Consider the following 15,461-nt stretch of genomic DNA (forward strand, 5'->3'; position numbering starts at 1 on the left):
AAGGAGGGGGAAAAAAAAGCATGCTGGGAGTTCTGGTCTACACAGAGAAATCCTGTCTCAAAAAACCAAAACACAACAACAAAAAAACTTTGTTGAGTCTGTCTTATTTGGGTTGTGTGGAGGAGAGTAATAATCCCAGAGTTTACAATCCCAGAATTTGGGAGGCTGAGACAGACACAGGTGCATCTCTGTGAAACCTTGTCTTAAAAAACAAAAAAAGGAAAAGAAAAAAAAATTCTCTATGCTTAGTATTCACTTTGTCTCTTAGTTTATTCCCTTCTTCCAGAATTCTACAACTATATACTCTCAAAAAACTCACTGTAAATAAGCCCTCCAGCTAACACTTGCAATCCCTCACAATTATACTAACAATTTATTATTCTCCTCTCATCCCAATATGTATCTTAGAAAATTATAAATTTTACTCTCCCCTACACAGCCCAAATAAGACAGACTTAACAAAGTTTTTGTTGTTGTTGTTGTTGTTTTTTGGTTTTTCAAGACACGGTTTCTCTGTGTTCTCAGGCTGTCCTGGAACTCAATCTGTAGACCAGGCTGGCCTTGAACTTCCAGAGATAAACCTACCTCTGCTGAGATTAAAGGCCCAGGCTACCATCACAACCACCACTGGCTGATCAGGCATCTTAAAATAATAAGTAGTAAGTCAGTCAGGTTCAGGTAACAGTTAACACGAGTTATCTAAAAAATGTACATCAGTCAGGTATACTACACAATAAGAATACAATAAGAGAAGGTTTCAACAACTAACACTTTGCTTAATTTCTTTAGCAACCTACTAAAAAATATTTTTAAAAATTGCCAGTTATCGTCTCAGACACCTTTAGACCCAGCACTAAGGAGGCAAAGTTAAACATACCTCTATGACTTTGAGGCCAGCCTGGTCTACACAATGAGTTACAGACATAATGAGACCTTGTCTCAAATTCTAAGACTACTACTAATAAATTCAAATTGAAGGTGAGTGTAGGCACATACACCTGTAATCCCAGAATTTGGGAGGCTGTATCCAGAGAAGCAGGAGTCTCAGGCCAGTCTGAACTATGCAGCAAAATACTAACTCAAAAACCTAAATAAGTAAATAAAAAAATAAGCAAACACACTGGGCTGGAAAGATGGCTCAGAGTTTAAGAGCACTGACTGTTCTTCCAGAGGTCCTGAGTTCAATTCCCAGCAACCACATGGTGGCTCCCAACCATCTATAATGAGATCTGGTGCTCTCTTCTACCCTGCAGGAAATATATGTAAGCAGAACACTATATACATAATAAATAAATCTTTAAAAAATATATACGCAAACACTCCAGGCAGTGGTGGTACACTCCTTTAATCCCAGCACTCAGGAAGTAGACATAGGTAAATCTCAGTGAATTCAAAGTCAGTTTGGTCTATAAAGCAAGTTTCAGGACAGCCAGAGCTGATACACAGAGAAACACTGACTTGAAACTCCCCCTCCCAAAACAAAAAAGACAAACAGACTAGGTGGGATGGCACACACCTTTAATCTTAACACTGGGAAGAAAGCTAAAGCAGAAAGATCACACTGGGATTGAAGATCAGCATGAGCTACCGTAAGAAACTGCCCCAAAAAGTTCACATATCAAAGATGTTCAATTATCTTTCATATCTGGGATTTGAACATTTCATACCTCAAAAAAAAAAAATGCCAGGCATAGTGGCATAGACTTTTAACCCCAGTACTCAGAAGGCATATGCAGGTCAATCTCTGAGAGTTCCAGGTCAGATTCTGTCTCAAAAAAAAAAAAAAAAAAAGGGCTGGAGAGATGGCTCAGAGGTCAAGAGCATTACCTGCCCTTCCAAAGGTCCTGAGTTCAATTCCCAGCAACCACATAGTGGCTCACAACCATCTGTAATGGGGTCTGGTGCCCTCTTCTGGCCTGCAGGCATACACCCAGACAGAATATTGTATACATAATAAATAAATAAATATTTTTTTAAAAAAGAAAGTATGCATCTGTCACTCTTGCTACAATCCCAAACTCTTGATAGTTTCTGGCCAGTTGCAGGCAATCCAAAGCAGTGGCAAATTAAGGGATTCTGAGGAAAACACTGTACATCACAGAGCCAACCTGTTAAGCTTTAATGACCATGTGTCATTCCTCTCCTATTTGATGAACTCAGGTTGCACTGACACATTTCATTAATCCACCAGAAGGGGTTTACTTCAAATCTAGACCTATTCACAGGGATTTCTGTCATTACAGAGAAGGATCCCTGATCCTTTTGAAGTCACCAAATTGAAGTCACCAAAAGTCCCCAAACAGCATACAGAAAAAACTTCAGACTACTGAATATAAACAAGAACAGACACTTTCTTCCCCAAAACCAGACTTTTTTTCACAAAAACAAATTTCTTTTCCACGCTTAATCAAAAGCAGGTGAATTGTAAATGTGTGGTATCATCTTGGTAGGACTTCTCCTAAGCAACACAATAGGTGGACAGTTTTATGCCAGAACTAGATTTGGAATCTGGAGTATATCTTTTTTTTTTCTCCTTTCCTTTCAATATGCCTCAGAAAGTGCTTGGTATTGCATGTTGACATCTAAGTACACTGGGTTGTAAGTCCTGCAAAGGTCTGAAAAACAAAGCCATTTACAGCTCAATCTTCCGATTTCTCTAGCAGCTGTTTTCATCAACCAAACCTATTTGGTTTTTCTCAGTGAGACAAGCAGCATGAGACTCCTGAGCTAAGTGCAGAGGGGCTGCTTGTTAGCAAGTCTCTTAATAGAGTGGCTATAACAGAATATGCTCCAGAGTCTAAAAACTAGTACAGCACAGCTGTTTCCCTACACAGCTTGGAGAGCAAGAAAGAAAACCAGTTAAACTGAGGTAAGAGATCTGTGACAAACGGCATATACAGTTCACTAAGAGCCAGCAGTGGTGGTCCCTATCTTTAATCCCAGCACTCAGGAAGCAGATCTCTGTGAGTTCCAGGCCAGCCTGGTCTACATAGAAAGTTCTAGGACAGTCAGGAATACACAGAGAAACCATGGGGGAGGGGAGGAGATGAATCCTGAGACACCAGCATAGATTAAAATTTTACAGCCATCAACTACAACCCTGCTGCTGTACTCTTAACCAGGGCCCAACCTAAAGAGTTCAGCTAGGACTGACTAGTGGAACCAAGAGAGGTGATAAGAGACTCCATTGCCCACAACAAACAGAGGAAAACACACAGACCTTATGGCTCAAAGTCTCTAATCTGATATAAAACAGAGGATGATGACCTTGAACTCCTGATCCCTTGCTCAGGATAAAAAGCTTGAACAAGTTTTTTTTTTTTTTTTTTTGCTTTGTTTTGTTTGAATTTTTTTAGTTGGGTTTTGTTTTCTGTTTGTTTGGTTTTTTGAGGCAGTGTTTCTTTGTGTAGCTTTCAAACCTATCCTAGACTCGCTCTGTAGACCAGGCTGGCCTTGAACAGAGAGATCTGCCTGCCTCTGCCTCCTGAGTGCTGGGATTAAAAGTGTGTACCACTGCCCGATTCACTGGTTGTTGTTTTAAGAAACGGTTTTAACTCAGTAGCTCCAATTATCCTGATTTGTTCTAGCTATCCTGAACTTTATGTAGTCCATGCTGCCTCAAACTGTCAGTCCTCTCCGTTTCCCAAGAGTTGGGATTACACTCATGAGCTCAGGGAACAGACTTTGTAATTTAGAGCTGTGAGGGTCAGAAAAACTTCCTCATACATCTGTCTCCCTGTGGCCCTATCCTAAACACAGTTTAAGATAGCTCTGTTTCTAAGTATTTAATGTAGTGTCTATTCCAACCCTGTTGAGACGATATCTAAACAGGAAGTTAACAGACATGACATAGTCAGAGGAAGCAAACCACAGTGCCGTAAAGATGGATGCTGCTATCAAGCACAAATCACTCTCACCTCATTAAAAATGTTCTGAACTAAAGAACAGGTAGCATGAAAGTCTAAAAACCTCAACTCTTCTCAAACTAGGTCATTCAACCTATAGGTCCAGGCTTCTGATTCCTATTAATACTTACCTACCTCTTTCCACAATGACTTTCATTGCTACCAGACTGAAGTCTATCATCAGTCATACCGGACCAACAGTCTCCATGAACTATTTACATACCTACCTTCTTAAAAAGCCCAAGGAAAGTCTAAGCCTGGCCCAGACCAGTATCTATGGTGGACTAACAGACTACCAACAGGTAAGTCTTCCCTCAAAATGAGCTTAACCCCACCACTATCTTTGATATCACCAGAAGATGCTTCCTTACCACTCAAGTATACACACATACACACACAAACAAATGTTACTACTATTCTAGGACAATATTCTCTCTCTCTCTCTCTCTCTCTCTCTCTCTTTCTCTCTCTCTCTCTCTCTGTGTGTGTGTGTGTGTAAGAGAGAGACAGACAGACAGACAGACAGACCCTGGACATGTAGTTACAGACAGTCATGTGGGTGCTGGGAATTGAACTTGGGTCCTCTGGGAAGAGCAGCCAGTACCCTTAATCACTGAACCTTCTACCAGTCTCCCTCTAGAACTTTTAAATTTAAATTTTTTTTTTGGTTTTTATTTTGAGACAGGGTTTCTCTGTAGCTTTGGAGCCTGTCCTTGAACTAGCTTTTGTAGACCAGGTTGGCCTCGAACTCACATTAAAGAAAGACATGTAACACCACTGCCCTGATCTAGGACAATTCTTATCAAGACTTCTCCCACACCAAAAATATAAATTAAAGTGGTTATCAGACTTCAAGAAGAGGCGGTCGTGGTACACACCTTTAATCCCAGCACTCAGGAGGCAGAGGCAGGTGCATCTCTGTGAGTTCGAAGCCAGCCTGGTCTACAAGAGCAAGTTCCAGGACAGGCTCCAAAGCTACACAGAAACCCTGTCTCTAAAAAACAAAAATAAAAACAGACTTCAAGGAAGAATCTAAATCCATGTAGTAAAGAAACAGCAATAAAAGAAAATACTCAATTTTCAAACAGGATGATCTCCAACAACATACAGACACTACCGAGATGCCAAGAGGAACGTCAGTAACGTACTGCAGGAGGGACACTGGATGGCTGAAGGACAGAGGTGGGAGTGGAAGGTTTATTTTCACTGTGTACCACATTCATTCGTTGCTATTCAAACTATAAATTTCTAGAAAATAAAATGTCCTAAAACTACAAAAGCACCAGCTCTTCTCCAACCCACATGGTTTGTAAAATCTTTTACTCCAGCATCAAGCTCAAATTCAAATCTTTTGGATACTGGCATGAAAACACTGCCTCCTTGCTAAAATAGATTTTAATTGATATTATTCCCACCTCTAATACCAACACAAAAGCCCTTCAAGTAATCATTTACCAGATGAGAAAACTGGTTCTCAGGAAGCGACCTTACTTTCCAGAAGAGAACAGGAAAACACTGTTAACTTCAGCATCCACATGCTACCCACCAGTAATGCCTCCATCTCCACCTCAGTGCCAGGTCTTACGAGCTAACATCGTAAGTTTGGAGAGAATTCAGTGCTGGGGATGCACTCAGAAGGTACTATGCCTTTACAAAGTGGGGACGTTATTCCGGGACGGCGATGAACACCTAAATCCCTACGTTCACGGGAGTAACTAGCTTCTTCAGAAACTGAGCCCAAGGAGGCAGAAAGTTCTGGTTTGGTCGGGAAAGGTAAGTTCCAGTTCCATCAACCCGCAGGAACGAGCTGGAACAAATCCAGTGTGTCCGAGAAGCCCAGCTGAGCAAATGGGCAGTTTAGTTGCTTTACAAGGTAAGTAACCCACACAAGTCAGGACAATTTCCTTTTCTTACGGAGGGCAAGGGAACGGGGGGGACGACGAAATAAAGGGGTAGGTTCTGCACTCCTGATCCTTTCCCCAAATAAAGATAATTATTCTGTGCTCCCTTCACCCTTAAGGATCTCCCTTTCGTCCCGTCCGCCGTCAAACACAAGACTCGGCGCAGGGCAGGGAGCGGCCCCCGCACCCTGAGGGCACCATTGGGGGCGGAGAGTTAAAAACACGGAGGGGAAGACGCTCCGGTGGAAAAGAGGGGAGCATGGCGGGCATGAGGTACTGAGTGAAAAGGGGGATGGCGAGGGAAACGGGGAGCGAGGGAGGGGAGAAAGAGTAAAAAAGGAGACACGAAGGGACAGCAGCCGGGTCGCGCGAGGCCTAAGTGAAAGACCCGGGCGCGCGCGCGGAGGGGGAGGGGAAGAGGTGAAGGGGAGCGCGAGGCGGGGGCGCGCGGGCCCGGCTGGGGGAGGGGACGCCAGGCGGGGGCGCGCGGGCGGGCGTCGGCTCGCGGGCGCTTCCCCTCCCCCCGCCCTCCACCTTTCCCTTCCCCCACCGCCGCCTCCTCGCAGCCTCGCTCCCTCCGTCGCTCCTCACCGCCCCCGGGCGGGCTGGCGGCCAGGCTGGCCTAGGCCAGAGCTCCTCACCTGGCAGCGGCGGCGGAACTCCCGACTAGGTCGCCTCTACAGGCGGCGGCGAAGGCGTCGAAAAAAGAGGCGGCGACGGCACAGTGGGATCCAGACCCCACTGGCGGGTCCAGGAACGGGGGTGGGGGAGGGGGCGGGCCGGGTCGGGGAGGGCGGGCGGGCGGAGCAGACACTGCGGTACAGACAGGGGCAGCAGCGGCGGCGGCGGCTGCACCGGCGGCGGCGGCACCACACAAACAAGGACGCTGATTGGGCAGCTGCCAAGCGCCTCGACTCCGCCTTAACCACACGCCACGACGCCCATTGGAGGACCCTAGCCGGCTACCCGCCCTCCTCGCCTTGCTCGTACCAATAGAAAGCGGGATACCGAGACTTCACCCCACCCTTGAGGAGTGGGTGGCTGGAGAAGTTGTGATTGGCGTCAAGAGGGCCCAATCATAAAAGAAGAAGGGGGATGGTCTAGCGGGGGCGCGTTAATGGGTACCTCGGCCAGTCCCAGACACATCCGGGTCTTCGACAGCCCATTAAGTGTCGGGGGTCAAAAAATCGCTTCAGGCTGCAACTTTACCTTGGAGACGTTTTGGTCCCCAGGCAGCCGCCGTACCACCTAGTCTCTTAAAAACCGGGATTCTCCTTTGACCAGCTCTCATTCTTTCACGTCTAAAGATGGAGACTGGGATCGGTGCTGTGCTCTGCGTTTGGGTGGGTGGTGTTTCATCGCGACAGAATCCATGAATTTAAGGACAGAACTCGCTTTAGGGGCTTGGGCCTTGTCTCTCTGGGGTGTGGCCTGCCTTGTGCTGTCAAGGCCTTGGGCTCCTGTGTTAATTTACTCCTGGTCGGTCCTTAATTGACTGTACCATAACAGCAGGAAAAAAAATCAAAACCTAACAATTAGCTAAATGCACTGATAAATTACGGTGTTCGTAGCGTGTTCTCTGGGATCTGGTCTTTTTCTCTTCACAGTGAGGAGACAATTTCCCACCCCACCCGACTGCAGTAGCCAAGTCAGGGCCCAGCTTCTCTTGCTAGCCTGGCGACCTCCTCCTACTTCCTTGAAGCAGTTAGGCCCGCCTACATTCAGCGTTTTAGAGCACTTAACCATAAGTATTCTTTCGAGCGCCTTAGAGATGAGAACTAATTATCACAAAAATAAGCACGTTTAACGAATATTTTGGGAAACCAGAGATTGTGTGCGTGACATTGTGCTGAGAGCTTTAGATGAATTCTTACTCTAGAAGTAGGTAGTGGTCATCGTAGTTTACAGATGAGGAAAATGAGGTGTAGATCGAAAGACTTTCCAAAATTGCTCATGTGGCAGAGTTGAAATTTAAACCTACGAGTACTGAAGTGTAAGAGAGATTAAGCCATTTGCCAACGGTAGACTGCTAACCACCAAGCACTGGTTAAGAGCCAGAAATAACTTGTTCCAGAGACAGTAGAACCCTTTTGTTGTTTGTTTTGTTTCGTGTTGTTGTTGTTTTTTTGTTTTTGTTTTTTGTAACAGAGTTTCTCTGTGTACTCCTGGCTGTCCTGAAACTCATTCTGTAGACCAGGCTGACCTCAAACTCAGAGATCTGCCTGCTTCTGCATCCAGAGTGCTGCGATTACCAAAGTCATTCATTACCATCACCACCACTACCACCACCTGGCTAGAACACACTTTTAAAATCACTATGGAAATGGAATTGTAAGGCTGGCATGGTGGTACACAAGGGTAATCACGGGACTTGGAACTGAGGTTTCAGGTTAGCCTTGGCTAAGTATGAACATGCTGTTTCTAAACTTTCTTTAAATGGGGGCTGAAGAGGCAGTTCGATGATTAAAACACTTGCTCCTCTTCCGGAGAATCCAGGCTCTGTTCCCAGCACCCACGTGGCAGCTCACAACCATTTTGTTAACTCTAGTTGAGAAGAAGCCCTCCTCTGACTTCCCTGAGCACCAGACACTCATACTATGATACATATACATATATGCAAGCATAAAATAATTTGTTTGTTTGTTTGTTTTGGTTTTTATGTAGCCATGGCTGTCCTGGAACTCACTGTAGACCAGGCTGACCTCAAACTCAGAGATCCGCCTGCCTCTGTCTCCCAAGTGCTGGATTAAAGGCATGTGCCACCACAGCCCAGCTAATAATTTCTTTTAGTACCTAAAATTTTCCTGATTTTTTTTTTAAAGTTGGACTGGGAAATATAGCTAAGTGGTAGAATTCTAGTCAACATGTTGAAACCTTAGTAATGCAAAATATATAGATAAATAAGAAGTTTAATTTTAAAAATATGATGGAGAAGGGCGGTGGTAGTGCACGCTTTTAATCCCAGCACTCAGGAGGCAGAAGCAGAGGGATCTCTATGAGTTCGAGGCCAACGTGGTCTGATAAGAATAAGGGCAGCTCCACCAGTGCAAGAAATCCAATTAGGTCAAATCAAACCAAATCAAAATGCCCATCGTTTGTTGTTGTTGTTGTTTGGTTTTTCAAGACAGGGTTTCTCTGTAGCTTTGGAGCCTGTCCTGGAACTAGCTCTTGTAGCCCAGGCTGGCCTTGAACTCATAGAGATCCACCTGCCTCTGCCTCTTGAGTGCTGGAATTAAAAGCGTGCACCACCACCATCCGGCCCCATTGTTTTATTAAGAATGACCGTCCTGGGTGGCCGAGTGCATAGCAGGGAGACAGGACAGCAGGGAGCCCATGCAAACCCAAAAACCTCGTGTTCCTTCTCTAGGAGGCCCCTTACATACCCTGGAGGGAGTCAGGACCTGGCATGCAGAGATATGGAGTCCAGAGCAAAACAACTCCCAGGCCAGGGGCTGGGGCTATGCTCCCAACTTAACATGGTCTACAAGAGCTAGTTACAGGACAAGCTCCAAAGCTACAGAGAAACCCCATCTTGAAAAACGAAAAAAAAAAAATTATGATGGAGGCCTGACTGCATGCCTTCAATCCCAACACTTGGAAGGCAGAGGAAGGCAGATCTCTGTGAGTTCATGGCCAGCCTGATCTAAATAGCAAGTTCCAGGAGAAATAGTTGTACACAGAGAAACTATGTCTTGAAAAACAAAACAACCCAAAGAAAAACATATAGATCAACCTAAAAATTGGAAACAGACAAGATCGCCTGACAAAATTGGGAGCATGGGGGTGGGGTGGGGGTAGAAGGAAGGGGAAAAGGGGAAGAAGATGAGATAAGGGAAGGGTTGAGGAGAACTTGAGGGAATGGGATAGTCGAGATGGAGGAAAGATAGATATGAGACCAAGGAAAGAGATATCTTGATTAATGGAGCCATTATGGGGCTAGCAAAAAACCTAGCTCTAGAAAAATTCCCAGGAATCCACAAGGATGACCCCAGTTAAGACCCTAAGCAGTAGAGGAAAGGGTGCCCAAACTGGCCTTGCCCTGTAGTCAGACTGATGATTACCTTAAATATTACTATAGAACCTTTGTCCCACAACAGATGGAAACAGAGGCGGAGAACCACATCGGAGCACTGAACTGAGCTCCCAAGGTTCAGATGAAGAGTGGAAGGAATGAGAATATGAACAAAGAGGTCGAGACCATGAAGGGTTCACCCACTGAAACAGTTTACCTCAGCTAATGGGAGCTCACCAACTCCAGCTGGACTGGGAAGGAACAAGCATAGGACCAAACTAGTCCCTCTGAATGTGGTTGACAGTTGCATGGTTGGGACAGACTGAGGGGGCCACTAGCAATGACACTGGGATTTGTCACTACTGCATGTACTGAATTTTTGGGAGTCTATTCTCTCTGGATGTATACTTTGCTCGGCCTAGATGTAGTAGGGAGAGCTATGGATCTTCCACAAAGCAAAGTGCCCTACCCTCTTTTAGGATTAGAGGGGGGTGGGGTGGGAGGGTGTGTGGAGGGAATAGGAGGAGGGGAGGGAGTGGGAATTTGGTATTTTTTTAATCTAATAAATTAAAAAAAAGAAAAGCAAAACAAACAAAAAAGATACGTAGGAAGAAAATAGAAAAGAACAGACTCGGAAACCATAGACAGAACCTACAAATATGCTAGTACCAATATGTTTGTACACCTATGCATCTGTGGACATCAGAGGTCATGAGGACTCTTCCAAAGTTGTTCACCTTATTTGTTGAGTCAGAGACTCACTGAACCCAAGACTGCAGAGTGAATCTGAGGGAGCAACAAGCCCCAGGGATCCTGCTGTCTCCTGTTTCTCCTCAGCTGTAGGATTACAGATGCATACAAGCCCAACTCTTAGGTGAATGCTGGGGATCGGAATGCAGGCACTCACACTCAGCACCGAGCCCTCTAGCTCTGCAGCCCTCCACTTGTCACGTACTCATTTTTTCCGTGTGTGTGTGTGTGTGTGTGTGTGTGTGTGTGTGTGTGTATGGGCTCATGTTCTGTGTCCCACGTATGGAGGTCACGGGACAATTTCTATGAGTCAGTCCTCTCTTTTTACGATATGGGTTCCAGGAATGGAACTCAGATTCCCAGACGTCATAGCAAGTGCCTTGACTTTGTGAGCCATCTTGCCATACCCTCATTTAAAAAAAAAAAAAACTGAACTCACTTTGTAGTCCAACTTGGCCTTGAACTTGTGGCAATCCTCCTGCCTCAGCCTCCCAACTGTTGAGATTACAATACTGAGCTATTACACCTGGACCATACACCTAATTCTTATTTTGAAGTAAAACAAACATACAAATGTTTGCATTCTAGTATTGAGTCCAAATGAATAAATAACATGACCTTGAGTTATTAGGTTTAGAATCTTGGGTCTGCATTTTACTAGTTCTATGATTGTTGTATTGTACAAATTACTTTTTGGGCCGGACAGTGGTGGCGCATGCCTTTAATTCTAGCACTTGGGAGGCAGAGGAAAGCAGATCTTTGTGAGGTCAAGGCCAGCCTGGTCTACAGAGCTAGTGCCAGGACAGGCTCCAAAGCTACATAGAGAAACCCTGTCTCAAAAAAAAAATCCTTTTTTGTTATCAATGCCCTTGTTTGCCCATTTGTACAATGAGAATGCTAAGTACAACTCATATAGAATTGTAAAATAACACATCTTAAATATTCAGGGCAGTGCAATATTCAAGGCAGTGCCAAGAACAAGAATGTAGTATTTGGACTGGAGAGGTAGCCCCACAGTTCAGAACACCTTTGCTCCAGAGGACCCACTTCCTGGCCCCCACATAGCAGTTCACACCATCTATAATTCAGAGATCTGATGCCCTCTTCTGGCCTCGTCAGGGACCAGGCACACATGTGGTACACAGACACACATGTAGCCAAAACACTCATGCACACAAAATTTTATATAAAAGAATGTAATATTTGATACACATAGTAATTAGAAACTATGAGAATTTTTCTAATGTTCTAACAATTTCACAATCTTAGCTTCAAATTCAGCTTGTTTATATTCTAACTCCATCATCTTCAGATTTTGCTGACTCTTTTGAATCACTAAACACGTGATAAAATACCTAGTGTAGGGCTGGAGAGATGGCTTAGTGGTTAAGAGCACTGACTGCTCTTCAAGAGTCCCTGAGTTCAATTCCCAGCAACCACATGGTGGCTCAGTCATCTATAATGTAAACCTGGCGCTCCCTTCTGACATGTGGGCACACATGGAAGGAATGATGTACACATAATAAATAAATAAATAAAAAATTAAAAAAAAAATACCTAGTGTAGATCTTGTCTTTGTAGTTAGCAGAGTTTTACACTAAGCCAGACACTTGCTCCTGCTATTCCACTTGGTGGGGGTACTGCAGGGAATGACACAAGACCATTGTTCTTACAGAATACATTCTTTATTAATTTGTAGGTGGTGGGGCGAACATGCCCCACCATGTGTATGTGGAGGTCAGAGGACTCTGTGGGAGTCAACTCCCTCTTTCGAACATGTGGATCCTGGCTATCAAACTTAGGCCCTCGGGCTGGTCAGGAACCTCTACCTGCTGGACCACCTCACTAGCCCCAGAATAAAATCCTAACTATGAGCTTTAGCCATCATCACTAACTGCTGTCTGAAGGACTGGACCGTCCTCTGGAATCCTTTACTCTTCTGTCATACCACAGCCTGCCTTCCCTCTACTCCAGTCCTTCCCCCACCTCTCCCAGGACCACCCCTCCTCTGCCTTCCCCCCAAAAAAGAGCAAGCCTCTCAGAAACATCAATCAGGCAAGGGCACAATAAGGTACAATGAGAGACTAGGCACAAAATAAAGGAGACAGTAACAATAGATTAGGCAGAAACCCCCACATCGGGGCTGAATGAGGCAACTCGGCAGAAGGAAATGAGTCCCAAGAGCAGGCAAAAGAGTCAGAGACACCCCGTAAGATTTATCATGGTGATCTTGAGGACCATGGAATGCCACAACAGACCTCACACGATGGGGGGTCATGAAAGGCCTAAGTGGGCACGAGAGAGGGAGAGAGAGGACCATGATGGCAAGGGTATTTATTTTTCGAGACATGACTTCTCTGTAACTTTGGAGCCTGTCCTGGAACTCGCTCTGTAGACCAGGCTGGCCTCGAACTCACAGAGATCCACCTGCCTCTGCCTCCCAAGTACTGGGATTGAAGGCGTGCGCCACCATTGCCCAGGGGCAGGGTTTTTATAAAGGTTACACTCAGCTTACCAGTGTTACTGTTGTGGTCTGCCTGATGTGTGATTCCCCTCTGTACTCTGTGAAAACCATTAATGAATAAATAAACTTCTTTGGACCTATAGCAAGGCAGAACTTAGTTAGGCGGGGGAAACTAAACTCAATGCTGGGAGGAAGAAGGCAGAGTCAGGGAGAAGCCATGTAGCCCTGCTGGAGACAGATGCCAGAACTTTACCCAGTAAGCCACACCCACGTGGCGATACACAGATTACTAGAAATGGGTTAAATTAAGATATAAGTGTTAGCCAATAAGAAGCTAGAGCTAATGGGCCAAGTAGTGTTTTAAATAATATAGTTTCTGTGTGATTATTTTGGGGCTGAGCAGCCAGGAACCAACAAACAGCTTCTTACAACTATCAGTTATAGCTGTGTTACATCTTTTATGCTGTGGAATATGTGCCACATTTGTTTAACTCGGTAAAGCTGTGTTACTTTGCTTGCCTAAAATACCTGCTTGGTCTAATGAAGAGCTGAATAGTCAACATCTAGGCAGAAGAGAGAGATAGCTGGGGCTGCCAGGCAGAGAGAATAAATAGGGGTTGAAATCTGGGCTGAAGAGGAGAAGGAGGAGAGAGAAAAGAAGAGGAGGACACCAGGGGCCAGCCACACAGCAATGGAATAAGCAGTAAAGAGAGAAATAGAATAGTGTTCTTAGGGCGCACTCTGATCCTTGGGCTCCTGCAATCCCTTCCCCACTTCCTCTATTGGGGTTCCCCTCACTCTGCCCAGTGCCAAAAACATACTTTTTTGTTGTTGTTTTGTTTTTCGAGACAGGGTTGCTTTGTAGCTTTGAAACCTGTCCTGGAGCTTGCTCTGTAGACCAGGCTGGCCTTGAACTCACAGAGGTCCACCTGTCTTTGCCTCCCTAGTGCTGGGATTAAAGGCGCGCGCGCACTGACATCAACAAACACTCTTAACCATTGAGCCATCACCAGTCCCTAAAAACAGCTTTTTTTTTTTAATCTAGAAAAATTTTAGATTTTTATTTTTTCTGTTTTGATTTGTTTTTTGAGACAGTGTTTCTCAGTGTAGCTTTTGTAGCCTGTCCTGGAACTCGCTCTGTAGACCAGGCTGGCCTCGAACTCACGGAGATCCGCCTGCCTCTGCCTCCCGAGTGCTGGGATTAAAGGCATGTGCCACCATCACCCGGCATAGATTTTACTTTTTTTAAGGTTGGTGTGTATGAGTGTTTTATCTCCATGTTTGTGGGTACACCATGTATATACCCAGTGTTGAAGGAGGTCAGAAGAAAGCATCAGCTCCTCTGGAATTATATCCCCTGGCACATTGTTGTGAGCCACCATATGGGTGCTGAGAACCAAACCTGGGACTTCTGTACATGCAGCAAATGCTTTTAATCACTGAGCCATCTCACCACCCCAGGAAACCAACATTTTTGAGCATGCTTAGCATTTTGTATAGATTATCTGTGTTACGTGGACTTGAACTACTAAGATACAGCCACAGCTCTCTTTTAAGTAGTTTTGTGGATTTTACTTTATTTGCGACAAGAGTGGTACTAAGATGCCCAGATTAGCCTGGCACTTAATATGGAGACTAGGCAAACACCTAAAAACTTGTAATCCTCCTACCCAGACTCTGGAGTAGCTGAGGTTACAGGTCTCTGGAGTAGCTGAGACTACAGATCTCTGGAGTAGCTGAGATTACAGGTCTCTGGAGTAGCTGAGGTTACAGGTCTCTGGAGTAGCTGAGACTACAGATCTCTGAAGTAGCTGAGGTTACAGGTCTCTGGAGTAGCTGAGACTACATGTCTCTGGAGTAGCTGAGGTTACATGTCTCTGGAGTAGCTGAGGTTACAGGTCTCTGGAGTAGCTGAGGTTACAGGTCTCTGGAGTAGCTAAGACTACAGGTCTCTGGAGTAGCTGAGGTTACAGGTCTCTGGAGTAGCTGAGACTACAGGTCTCTGGAGTAGCTGAGATTGCAGGTCTCTGGAGTAGCTGAGATTACAGGTTTGAACCACCAGGTTCAACTTTCATGCAAATTATATAATTCTTCTTTAAATGACAAAATATCCCCTTCATTCTTTTCACACAGGAGAGCTGAGACACAGTGGTAATGTGTCGTCTGATTAGCAAACAACAATGGTTCACCTCAAATCTATTGTCTTTGGCCTGTATATTCCAAAGTCTGGGGAGAGAAGTTGAGTCCAGTGATTTGAGAATATCCTTGCCCTCAATACAACTTCTAAACCACAGTTATCCCTTTAGTTAAGAAACCTTGTAGTTCTCTTTGAAAGACTTACTAACTCCAGCACTTGGAGGGAGGGAGAGGCAGGATCATCAAGGTCATCTTGACCACAGAGCAAGTTTCAGGCCAGCCTGAACTCAGGA

At 45.0% G+C, this 15,461-nt stretch overlaps 1 protein-coding gene across 4 annotated transcripts in view; it reads right to left on the reverse strand.

Annotated features, from left to right (window-relative positions):
• Positions 1 to 6,604, reverse strand: part of Gatad2b (GATA zinc finger domain containing 2B) — a 73,253-nt gene extending 66,649 nt beyond the window's left edge. For 3 of the 4 annotated variants that reach the window (XM_048456292.3, XM_048456300.3, XM_048456272.3), the window contains exon 1: positions 6,448 to 6,580. The gene's annotated coding sequence lies outside the window, so the exon portion shown is untranslated. Of the gene's footprint in view, positions 1 to 6,447 lie in introns of all 4 variants that reach the window. The other variant, XM_048456278.3, reaches the window with a different exon arrangement.
• Between the last annotated feature and the right edge of the window lie 8,857 nt (positions 6,605 to 15,461).

This window comes from Myodes glareolus, chromosome 17 (genome assembly GCF_982192425.1).
Source record: "Myodes glareolus chromosome 17, mMyoGla1.1, whole genome shotgun sequence".
Lineage (NCBI taxonomy): Eukaryota > Metazoa > Chordata > Mammalia > Rodentia > Cricetidae > Myodes > Myodes glareolus.